Source organism: Corvus brachyrhynchos, unplaced genomic scaffold (assembly GCF_000691975.1).
Source record: "Corvus brachyrhynchos isolate BGI_N302 unplaced genomic scaffold, ASM69197v1 scaffold14, whole genome shotgun sequence".
NCBI classification, from domain to species: domain Eukaryota; kingdom Metazoa; phylum Chordata; class Aves; order Passeriformes; family Corvidae; genus Corvus; species Corvus brachyrhynchos.
The window spans coordinates 18,228,628-18,236,940 of record NW_008239110.1 but is presented as its reverse complement, the minus strand read 5'-3'; the positions used below and the strand labels follow the sequence as shown (position 1 = coordinate 18,236,940).

General features: G+C 37.6%; 1 protein-coding gene across 12 annotated transcripts in view; it reads right to left on the bottom strand.

Annotated features, from left to right (window-relative positions):
• EYA4 (EYA transcriptional coactivator and phosphatase 4) overlaps positions 1–8,313 on the bottom strand; it is a 144,551-nt gene that overhangs the window by 60,725 nt on the left and 75,513 nt on the right. The window lies entirely within an intron of this gene.

Here is an 8,313-nt window from a genome sequence, read left to right as displayed (position 1 = left end):
TCCTTTGACTTCTGTTCCCAGAGGAGAACAACACTGACTGTTGCTCAGACTAAGCTGCGTGTGGAGGGAGCTCAGGTACAGAACTGCTCTCTGATAAGGCTGTCTTAACATAAGGAGGGGAGGCAAAGCCTAAAATATTACAACAGGTTTAACACACATTTGTGTAATATGTGGAAGATGCAGATGTTAGAAAAAAAGAAAGCAAACTTGGAATTACCTTATTTGCATGTGGTCTCTTTATCCGGATTTTTTTTTGTTCATTCTTGTCCTTAGCTGGGATAGAGTTAATTTCTTCTCAGTAGCTGTTGCAGTGCTGTTTTGGATTCAGCATGAGAATGTTTTGGTTTTGGTAAGTCGTGTTTATCCCAAGTCAGGGACTTTTTCCTTTTACATCTCATGCTCTGCCAGTGAGGAGGTATGCAAAAAAGGCTGGGAGGGACCATAACGGGGACAAGTGACCTGAATGGGCCAAAGGGATATTCCACACCATAGAATATCATGCCCAGTATATAAACTGGAGGAGTTATCTGGAAGTGGGAATTATCTGAGTTCTGGGAAAGGGTCTGGCATTAGTCAGCAGACAGTGAGGAACTCTACTCTGCATCACTTTTTTGTAGTGTTTAGGGTTTGGGGTTTTTTTTATTATCATTTATTATTATTATTTACTGTTATTACATATTCTACTTTTTTCAATTATTAAATTGTTTTATCTCAAGCTACAAGTTTTACTTTTGATTCTTGTCACCATTCCACTGGGGTGGGTGTGTGGGGGATGAGGTGAGAGAGAGGTTGCATGGTGCTTGGTTGCTAGCTGGGCATAAACCATGACAATTCTATTTTTATTTCCTACTTATTTTTTCTCTAATGACTGATCAAGGCCTCGCAGGAAGGCAAAGAGGTGAATTGTGATATGTTAAATATGAGCACAGCATACTAACTGCATGGTGTTAGTTAAATGCTTACTGAGTACATAAGACTGACTGATGGCATTTAAAACATGAAACATCTAGCCAAGAAATTACACTTAAAAATATTTGAGGAAAAATGTGATTCATATAAAAATCAACCTGCACCCATCTCAGAACAAGTGATTTGGATCTCAACGGCCATTTTCTTTTCATTGTCTACATTCTTCTCAGAATTTTTCCAGTGCAAAGTAGGTGGAATCAAATACTTTTACTATTCAGGCTCACCAATGGTAAAATATATTTAGAGTATACAAGAGGTCAAAGAAGCTGGAACAGAGTCTGAATTAGTTCTCCTGTGTACTGCTGTAATGTGATATGACAGAGAAGAAAATAGACCACAGGAGAAAGAAACAGAGCTCCTTCTCATTGTGATTACTTGTGCTGCACACGTAAGAAGAACAAACACTGTCATTTTATGGCTCAAAATCCAGTTAAATTTTAGGATAAGACTTTAAGACACTACTGGATTAAGCAAAAACATTTGCAGGCGTAATCTTAGGTTATCTTCTTTCACTCAAAACCAGTATATATCCTATCTAAGATATTCCTGAAGATTCAACAATTATAAAAGTTTGATGGATATATTAATTAATACAGAAATCCTGCTCTCTTTAACAAACTCAAAAATCACAAGGCACTTTGATCTCCAAAATCTCCAAATTACTTCCACTAACACTTCTGTTAAAATCTTGGTTATCAATTTTTTTTCCTATGTTGTGATATAAATTATAAAAAAAAATGTCTCAAAACTTGGGTTTTGTTGTTTTCATTTACTCCAAAGTCTGACCCACCATTGACTCAGGTTAATGGAAGTCTTATCACTGACATGATCTGGCTTGGGATCACAGGGATAAATTATTATTAATATCATAGAAAGTATGTTATGCCCAGTATTAACCAAAAACCCGAGGAATTTTTAACAGACATGAAATATAAAAAATACATTACTTTTGTTATTATAAGCCACAGGGATCCGTTAATATAAACCATTAAAATACTTCCCTGTGATGTCATCAGTTACCATCTATTTGTACTCTAAATAGATTATTGTAATTTCTCTAAACACATCATATATATTTTTAGAACTCCTTGGGGGCTTCATCCGGAGCCAACAAAAACTGATGGACAGACAGTGACCAGCTTCAATAGGCCTTGGGTAATCAGTAGACTGAGTTTCTAAAGTTAAGGAATGAGTGCTCAGAAGGCTGAGAGGTACCACACAGACTATTCCAAAAATAGGAAAGACTTGTGTTGCCTGAAAACTACATGCCTGAAAATAAAATTTTCACACAGCAAAGCAACTACTCCTGGTAGGAACTGTAGCGCAATTGTCGTGGTTGCTGTATGCCATTCAGCCACACGTATGTGAAGAGTGATCTCCCCAACCATGTTACTTTGATTGATTCCAACTGCCTAAGTGGCATGCAGACTAAATGAGTGCACCAAAACTTTAATAAGTAACAGATTTGTATAAAACGTCCTCTGCAAGCTAAGCCTGTGTGTCCCAGAATGTAGTCTTTGTGAGAAATCTTATTCCACAATGTAGTTATTTTAAAATTGGAAAATTGTCGTACGATTTTTGCCAGTCACTGTCTTGACTGAGAAGTCTGGGCTTGATCCTGCCAAACATTTCTCTTAGGTGAAGTGTTTATAATTGTAGTGGCCTCATTGACAGGAATTCTATACTCTGGCATATACCATCCCCTTCCAGTCCCCAAAATTACTTGTGGCAATATTTCAATTTAATTATTCTGTCTTTTCACAGCAAATTTGTTTTGCTGTGTCTGTTCTTCCTTATAGTTTACCCCAAGCTCAAGAAATACCAAAAAGCTAGTAAAAAAGACATTTTTCCTGGCTAAAGAATAATCTTATTTTTGCAGGTGTTCCCTGCTGGAATTGACCGGTTTTGCAGAAACACTGTATCTATAAAATTGAAAGAAATGCTTTCATTGCCTTGGTTCATATTGTGTATCTAGCTGGTCTTACAATAAATCAGCAGAGCAACAGGTGATTGCTGGTGGAGTCTGCATGTTTGCTCAGGAGCAGAGGGACACAGTAAGCTGTCAATTGAAAGAAGCTCAAATAAATGGCATTTCAGAAGTGCCTACCTTACATGTCCACTTCAGGATGAGATGAATCTCACCATCAAAGTCTAAATCAGAGCCCTCTCAGTAACTCATTTCCTCAAATGAAGCCCATTTATTACATCATTATGATCTACAGACTATTCACTATGGAATACAATGGAGCTACACTTCCACTGACTCAGAAAAGCATTATCCTCTGGCCAAGATAAGCTACATATGGTTCACAAGGCAACAAACCCTCACTTTCTAAAAAAATTCTAAGATATGTATGAGAAGAAAATTAGGGAGCCTAATGCATTTAAACAATACATATGAAAGCTAGGTAGACTGGTTTGCTCATTTTTACTGCACAACCAGTGCTATTTATTTTTTCTATTATAACTGCTGAAACTTTAATCACAATTTCCATATCTATTACTGGATTTTCTTGCTCAGCAGCTCAATTGCAAGCTCCTCTTAACTATGTAGCAATAACACTGTTCATCTCTTGTACTGCAAATGAATGGGAAGGTACTGTTGGTCCCACTCTACCAGGAACTGGTACACAGAGGGTCAACGGTTTTCAGAATCATGGGAAAAGCATGAAATCCTCATCACAGAATCTTTCAGATGCCTGTAAAGCTTGGATTCGGGCTGAGGAGTCTACAGGGTTAGATCTGGTAAACATGGGCCAGCCAATGCCTGACTGAAAGAACGAACAATCACTGCAATCATTCTGAGACAACTGTTAAGGTCTTGTTGAGGGAATTAGTAGGTGAAAGAAATCTCAGGTGTATTTTAGTTGAAACTGCTGAGAATGAAGTTCTGGTGATCTGGTTGTCAGGAATAGGATGCAGAAGATACATGTCACTTTTCTTTTTTTAAGTGTATGAATGGTCATGGAAACACTGTTTGGTAATGCACACATGCAGCATTAGCATAGTTCAGATACAGTAAACATAGTGAGCTTTGCATCCACAACAGTGTGCCCAAACTGCAGAGGAAACAAACTTTGGTCAAGTGAACTGAATGAGAAAAGTGTGGTAGCTCTCACTGACATTCAATACCATCTATTTGTTCGTGAATGCATTAATGACAATAATGTCTCTGGACATGTATGTGCACTCATATCCTTACCAATGAAAAATCATGCGTGGGTATCAAAGTGAGACCACTGAGAAAATGTGAAAGCCTATTTCTCATGCAAAAGCTTTAAGAGAGAGACTTTTAAGATGAAACAGAAACATGAATTCGTATCTTTTAACTCTTACTATGTGATGCACATAGAAGCATGGATGTTGAAGAACAGGACAGCAATCATCTGATTAACAACTGCAATCTATGCTAATAACCTCACTGAAACCCATATTAAATTGAAATATTGGAGACCTTTTTTAAACACATAAAAAAAATCCCTGTGCTCTTTTTTGGATAACTGCTTTATCTGGAAACTGAGCCTGTGTGTATGATTCAATATTTACCAGTGATCGTCACTGGTGAATTTGTAGTTTGGTAATGCATGGGGACGAACCTTATCTAGCTGGTGTTAGTCCAGTAACTATAGTGCCTCTGATTGTCACTGTTCTTACAGCATCTGATAAAGTTTTAAATGTGAGGATTTGCTTAAGACTGGCTTCATTCCCTTTTCCTTTGCTTATAGAATTTTTTTAAAAAGTCTGTAAAGGAAAAGCCAGGAAGAATGGGTATTACAGGAAATATTTGATCCACAGGTTTGTAGTAAAAATCCTGCAATAAAATGGAGGGCTTCTTGCTCTACAGGGCTTAGTTTTAAGTCACTAATACAAAGATGCATTGCCCTTCTGCAAATACACAAGTAATGTATTTTTGACACCACTATGTATTTTCCTAAGTTGATTTGTCAGCTAACTTTTATCCCAAACTTGCAAAAATACTCAAAAATCTTCAAGTTTTCTCTTTCTTCCTATAGATATCTTCATCACAATATAAATATCATAGTTTAAAGAGGGAAAGTATGTGAACTATTCCTCTGTCCTCCTTTACCTTTCCAGGAAAAAAAGAAACTGTATTTAAACGGTCAGAAAAATCTCTTCTTTCTTCTACAGAGTCTTCCATCCTCTCCAGATGGTAAAATACCATGATTTTTTTCCCTATAATCAGTGAACTTTGAGGAAGCAGTAGAAGACCCTGCTGAATATCCATTTGCAGTAACATCCTCTCCCTCCTTTCTTTTCTCTCCTCGCTGTCTCATTTTATAGCCCAGAAAAACCAATACTTGCTCTCATTTCTCAGTTACTGACATGACTTTGGTGTTACAGTGGAATCTCTGGCAGGTCTGGTGGTATGGAAAGGAGGATTTGGGGGTAGCAGAGATGCATTCATGAAGCAGACTACTGTCTCAAAGAAAGATGCTGTCCGAGGAGGTGTGGCCAAATAGAACATGCTGTTGCTGAGTGTGAGCGGGAATTTAAGACTTTGTATTTATCATTTTATCAGACTTCAGAATCACATATTCTATCATTTCCTCAGGTCACATGGTATGAGGCTTTAAGTGTAGCTTACAGGTTTCAGGGCAACAATGCTTCCTTATTAAAATCAAAATGGCTTTTTTAATTATCTAAGTAAAAAGGAACGTCATTGATAACTGCAAACGAGTTAACTTTCAAGGACTGCTCTAGACTTCAGCAATTCTTGTATGACATTATATTTCATGTAGCAGCTGTTCAGCACACTCAGGATTGATACCATTTTAAAGTTACCCATCACATAAGAAAATTAAGAGCAATGTATATTTGTAGGCTCTGAACACAGGAACTTCTCTCCCTAGCCTTGCTAGTGAATTTGATACAGGGCCAGCATGTCAGAGTTGTCCATCATGATACTCCTGCCTGCTCCAGACTTGTGGTAGAACAGTTGGCACGTCCCAAGTATTCACTGCCTCTGTGTCACACACCAATATCCCCAGAAAGCATTTTGCGTGACTGGATGACTAACCAGTCTTGCAGGGTGAGTTTGATTTTTACTACATAACTATGAAGAAAGAATGCCATAATAGTGATACAGCCATAATAACACCACTATAAGGTATAATGTCACCACTTAGGTGAAGTATTCACAACCCCTTCATAGGGATTTGATAAAAATAACTCCCATGAAACTCTGACAGAATTTGTAAGACAAAGCTGTTTGTGAATCAAAATGCCTGTCAGTGACACTGAAGAGTCATATGTTTCCTTTTGTCTTTACAACTCGCCTATCCACCATAATTTCAATTCTTAACTACACTTCCCTCTCCCTCTGTGCACTTTACCTGTTTGTTAAGAAAACAGCCATTTTCTATAAATAAATGTTGGCGAGATTGATTTTTACTGCATGTATAACTGGTTACTTCTGAAAAGCATTTTTTGATATGCTGTATGGGTTAGTACATCCCTTAAAAAAATTTAGTAGTCACATCTGCAGTATGAATGTTTCTTTCTAAAAGACAAACCCAGGCCAAGCAAGACAAAGAATCTGCTGATACACACATGTCACTCCAAGAATTCTCCTGACAAAGTTCCCACACCCAATTTAATTACTTCCCTACTGTAAAAACACTTTCCATCTGCATTTATTGTAATAGTTTCAAATCCAAAACTAACAGACTATAAAGCTAGCTAAATAAATGAATGATATTGGCCTTAGGTCCCAAGCCAGGAGCTATTCTGTAAGGCTGTGTGTCTCTTCATTTTTATGCTGATGTTTCATTTTATGTGCAGTGTTTTCACTTAAGCCTTGTTTAGAGAAGAATTACCTTGCTCCAGGCTCTAGAGCGTGATGCGCCACACAGAGCCCTCTAGTGATGCTCCAGCCCGAGGTCTGTCAGAGATTCCCCTCCAAGACCAACTTACATTGTGACCAAAAAATCCCACTTCAGGCTGTATATGCAGCAGAGCACATGCTCAGGCTAGGAACACTAATTTCAACTCTATCTGATATTTCCTCAAACTGAGGCTGCAGAGCTCAAAATGAAAAGTGTTTCTGTTTGAAAATGCACTTTAAAACTACCAGATTTAGCCTTCTGACTGACTATTTGTAACATGGGTTCTCTTGCACATTTGGGAGAAAAAAGTATCTTATTCCTCAGACTTATTATGAAGATTTTAACTACACCTTGTAAGAAGTTTCCTGATGTGCAGAGATAGTAACAGTACATTGCACTCTGAGTCCCCAGGTTTGTTGCAGTTTGTTTTCATCACACTTTGATGAAATTACAGCAGACTGGAATTCATAGTTTTTCAGGGCTTGAGACACAATAGTCTCATTTGGGCAATCAGGACCCTTAAAATTTCGCACTTATATATGAGCGTTATGCTAAGCTGGGATTCTCGGTGTCAAAATACTCAGAAAAAACTTGACCTTTGTAATAAATTTTAGTCCAAAACAGCAGCACAGCAGATATGTTTTGTCATTTAGAAGGTACAAGTACTGAAGGGCAAAACGTGTTTCCACTGAAGTCCTGGTCAAAACTGCTGCTTACTACACTGAAAGCATATTTGGACTTTTAACTATCTCTTCCCTTTTCAGTTCTTACCAAACTAAATGAAAAGCCATATTAATAACAGCCATGAGCTAATCAAAGAAATTCAGATGGTGCACAGTGCAGCTCAAGACACAGATACTATAATGGCCTTGGATATTTCAGGTGACCCCCAGAGGATCCTGCTGCAATAATTAGGGAACATAGTTAAGACATAGTTAAGGATAGGTTTGGGAGGAAACCCTGAATTATTTAACTTTTTTGAGTTTTAGTGACAATGTTAATGAAACGTCAGGTTTATTTTGCGTCTTTCCCCTCACAGTGAAAGTTTCTGAGTTTTTATGACACTGAAATAGTCTTCTATACGGAAGCAAGACAAAGACAAAAAGCACTCACTAAAAATTGAAGAAAACTATCCACCGGTTTACTAATCACCAGGAAGACGCACATCTAAAACAACTACTACTTCACTTGCTCAAAATTATCCATACACATACATACATGCAAGAAGCATGGAAGTTAAACCCATTTCCTTTTTCCCATGTATGTGAAATTAGAAATGACTAGGCTGGAAAGAAATGTATGGCTTCTTCCCAGCTTATGAACACAGCATGTTTTTCACATGTGAAAACAAAAGAAGTTTTGGCAAGGACAAATTTTCCCAAATAAAAAATCAGTTTTCCACTCTGGAAATGAACCATATTTTCAATAAACTTCAGGACTCAGGTACGCAGAAAAGGAATAACTGAAGAAAGTGACATTTGATCACACAGATTTCCCT